The sequence below is a fragment of the Erinaceus europaeus genome, chromosome 5 (assembly GCF_950295315.1).
Source record: "Erinaceus europaeus chromosome 5, mEriEur2.1, whole genome shotgun sequence".
Classification (NCBI taxonomy): Eukaryota; Metazoa; Chordata; class Mammalia; order Eulipotyphla; family Erinaceidae; genus Erinaceus; species Erinaceus europaeus.
This window is the reverse complement of record NC_080166.1, coordinates 32,170,101-32,173,997: the sequence shown is the minus strand read 5'-3', so window position 1 is coordinate 32,173,997 and position 3,897 is coordinate 32,170,101. Positions and strand designations below refer to the sequence as shown.

The 3,897-nt window shown below is 40.7% G+C and overlaps 1 pseudogene; it reads right to left on the bottom strand.

Annotated features, from left to right (window-relative positions):
* Window positions 1-3,355: 3,355 nt before the first annotated feature.
* LOC132538784 (U4 spliceosomal RNA) lies at window positions 3,356-3,470 on the bottom strand (annotated as a pseudogene).
* Window positions 3,471-3,897: the final 427 nt, after the last annotated feature.

Sequence of the window (3,897 nt, the reverse complement as noted above, 5' to 3'; positions counted from 1 at the left end):
TACATATAAGATTACCTGTTTACCAGGGCCAGGTGGTGGCACATCTGGTTGAGTGCACACATGCTACAACGCACAAGGAGTCATATTTGAGCCCCTGATCCCCACCTGGAGGGGGAAATCTTTGGAGAGGTGAAGCGTTGTTGCAGGTGTCTCTCTGTCTCTCTCCTTCTCTACCACCCCTACCCTCTTGATTTCTGTCTGTCTCTAATTAATAAAGATAATTAAAAAATTAAAAATTAACTGTTTACCTAATCGGCCTGACCCCGTGCCTATACATATATATTTAGCACAGGAGACTGTATGACTTCTGAGATTCTGTTGGTCTGGGCTCTGAGTTCATGGTCACAGCAGGGAACATTCTAGCCTGCACTCACTTCAAGACCAGTCTTCCTCCAGTGGCAGGATAGGATGACCCAGCCTCCCTTTGGAGAGTGGGGCAGTCACTACCATTGTTATTTCATAGAGAGGATAAGTTCCTAAAGTGACCCACAAAGGGCTTATAGTGATGTTCTGATGGAAGTGACCAGTGATTGTCCTATTATTTTACTCATCAACTATCTATTGGATATTCTTTGCCAAACAATGTGCTCATAGCTAACATAAGAACAGAAATAAATCAGTTTTGTACACACCTATAACAGGTAGATGAAAAATTGTACCTACATGTTAACAACTGCACTGTAATGTAATCCATCAACCCCCAACTTTACCAAAACCACAAATAAAGTAAAAAAAATAAATCTCTATTAGGCTAGGGTGAGGAAGGATTTTTAAAAAGTCTCTAGAGAATCAAAAATATTTAGGGGGGCAGGCTGTGGTGCATCAGGTAAAAAAAGCACACATTACAGTGTGCAAGGACTAGGGTTCAAGCCCCTGTCTCCACCTGCAGGGGAGGAAGTTCCAGGAGAGGTGAAACAGTGAAATAGTCTTGTTTGCTCTCAGTCCCACCCTTTCTCTCTCATTTCCATATCCCTTTCTCTATCCAAAATAAATAAATAATAAATAAATGTTGTAATTAAATTTAAGGGACTCAGCACTGTTGGGAGCAGGTTTAAACAATCAACGATTTATTAAGACAGCAAGACAAGCAATAATCAGCAGAGGTAAAAATAAGCTAGGCCCGCAATTCTATGAGTTAGTTGCCAGAAGTTCAGCCCCATGTGTTCATTTATTCAGGTCAACAGTAGCATAGTGGGTTCTGGCAAACCTCAGCCAAGGTCCCCATGAGCAGGAGAAGGAGCCCAGGCCAAAAGGGGTCAGAATAGACCAGACCCCTGAGAAAGGAAAATTCCCAAGGTTTAATTTCATGTTTGTGAACCCCAGGAGGAGCTGCCCTGGCTGGCGTGATCATCTAGGAAAGCTGGGAGCAGCAAAGAGAACAATCCAGAATGTAGTAGACAAGCCTAAATTCCATCCTGAAGTCAGCCTGTATGTAAATTATGTCATTAGTCAGCTATCTGCTAATTACATCACAACAAAGAAATGAGTTTACTTAGGGAAGTGTTATATACATATATGCCTTTAAAGCTACCACACTCTCCACCAAAGCCTTGTGTTCCTCCCTCTCATCCCCAAGGAGAGTTCTCACAAAATTTAAAAGTTTGATTACTTTTTTTTCTTTTGCAAGTTAGTTTGCTCTAGTTATATTTCACTAATAAGTGAAATAAGTATTTGTCATTCTTTTTTTTAAATTTTCCCTTTTGTTGCCCTTTTTTTTTCTATTGTTGTAGTTACTATTGTTATTGTTATCGATGTCCTCATTGTTAGGACAGAAATGGAGAGAGGAGGGAAAGACAGAGAGGAGGAGCAAAAGATAGACTCCTGTAGACCTGCTTCACCGCTGATGAAGGGATACCCTTGCAGATGGGGAACCCGGGCTGGAACTGGGATCCTTAAGCCAGTCCTTGCGCTTTGCTCCACCTGCACTTAACCCTCTGCACTACCTCCAGACTCTCAGCATCTGTCATTCTTAATGCAACTCATCTCACTTAGCATAATCAGATTTAGTTCAGTTCATTTTGACTGAAGAAAGGATACAATATCCAGTTTTTACTTGCAAATTAGTGTGCAATCAAATATTTATTCCATGACTTCTTTATCTGGTCATTTGTCAGTGAGCATTTATATATGAGTGTGAAACTAGACCCGTGGAAATTTGTAATTTTGAAAATCCCTATTAAACCACCAATAATAAATTAAGAAAAAAGTGACTGGAAGGCAATCATGAAAACAAAAATGATGACAAAATATTCTTAGGAAACTTGGTAAAAGGACTGAGCAGGAAGGTAGTTGTTAGAATAAAATAAAATTTAAAAAACCTGAATAAAAACATTTTTTAATGCTGTTCACACTTACATAATCCTCCCCCAGTCAGTTGTATAGTGGAAAACATACTATTTCTATAGGTAACATGGCTATAAATTATGTTATGCTACTTATTTTGATGAAATTTTCCCCTTCTTCAGGCTCATATTCAGGGGAGAAAGACTCTGATTCACCAAATGCTACGCCAAAGGGTCACTGGATGCAGTCTGACCCCAGCCACACTTTATGTACCCAGGGTAAAGATGAAAGAAGACTCACCCAAAGTCACACACCCACTAGTGGCTTCCTGACAGCCAAGTGTAAGAAATGATAGACTCTGGAGCCAGACTGACTTGCTTCAGCTCTGCTCCTCCTTTTTTCTAGTTCACAGTCACTACCTTCCAAGGGAGTTTGTGGAGAACAAAAAAGCACTAGATTGTGCTTGCCTCTTAATAAACCAAATCTTCACCATTATAGCTAGTGTCACGGATCAACCTAAAGAAGTAAACTGAGGCAAACTTTCCTTAGTTGAAATTGACCTGATTTAGGTTTAGCAGAAGAACTGCAATTTAGGACATTTAGAACACAACCCCAAGCTACCATTAGACCATCAGCCCTAGGTTTGACTGCATTGATGGACAATAAGTACACAGGGCCGAGATCTACCAGAGACCATTTAGCAAGTTCACTGGCTTGAGTTTAGGGAGGGATTCCTTGAGGGTGTTAATTGCTCAGGAGGTAAGTTTTAGTCAACTGTAAATTATGGATTTGTGAGAAGTCAGCCCCTGGTTCTTTTTTTAAATTAATTAATTAGCTAATTAATTAATTAAGTTAGGATAGAGGGTGAGAGAATTTGAGAAGAGAAGGAGGGATAGAGAGGGAAAAAGAAAGAGAGACATCTGCAGCCTTGCTTTACTACTTGTGAAGTTTCCCCCATAGGTGGTGATCAGGGGCTTGAACACCGGTCTTTGTGCATTGTAATATATGCAATCAACCAGGTGCACCACCATCTAGGCCTAGTCTCGGGTTCTTAAGTTCACTGCTTCCAAAGGTACATGTGTAAAATTCTCAACTTCCTACTTCCTACTCTTCAGGGCCATTTGTTTTAGCAATAATCTTGCCTTGGATAAACCTCATTGGCTAAGATACTGCCACTGTGCAAAGTTCTTCAGGGCCATTTGAATGACAAACCTTTCAAAGAAGAAAGTCAGTGTTCTGTCTTTTATGTCTTCTTCTCCTTCTTCCTCTCCATTGTCATCTTCTTCTTCTCCTTCTTCTCCTTCTTCTCCTTCCTCTTCTTCCTCTTCTTCCTCTTCTTCCTCTTCTCCTTCTCCTTCTCCTTCTCCTTCTCCTTCTCCTTCTCCTTCTCCTTCTCCTTCTCCTTCTCCTTCTCCTTCTCCTTCTCCTTCTCCTTCTCCTTCTCCTTCTCCTTCTCCTTCTCCTTCTTCTTCTTCTTCTTCTTCTTCTTCTTCTTCTTCTTCTTCTTCTTCATTCCTCTTCCTCCTCCTCCTCATCCTCCTCCTTCCTCTTATTCTTCTTTTAGATGGGAAAGTTGAGTGTGAGATCTACTCCAATATCAGAATTGGAACCTGA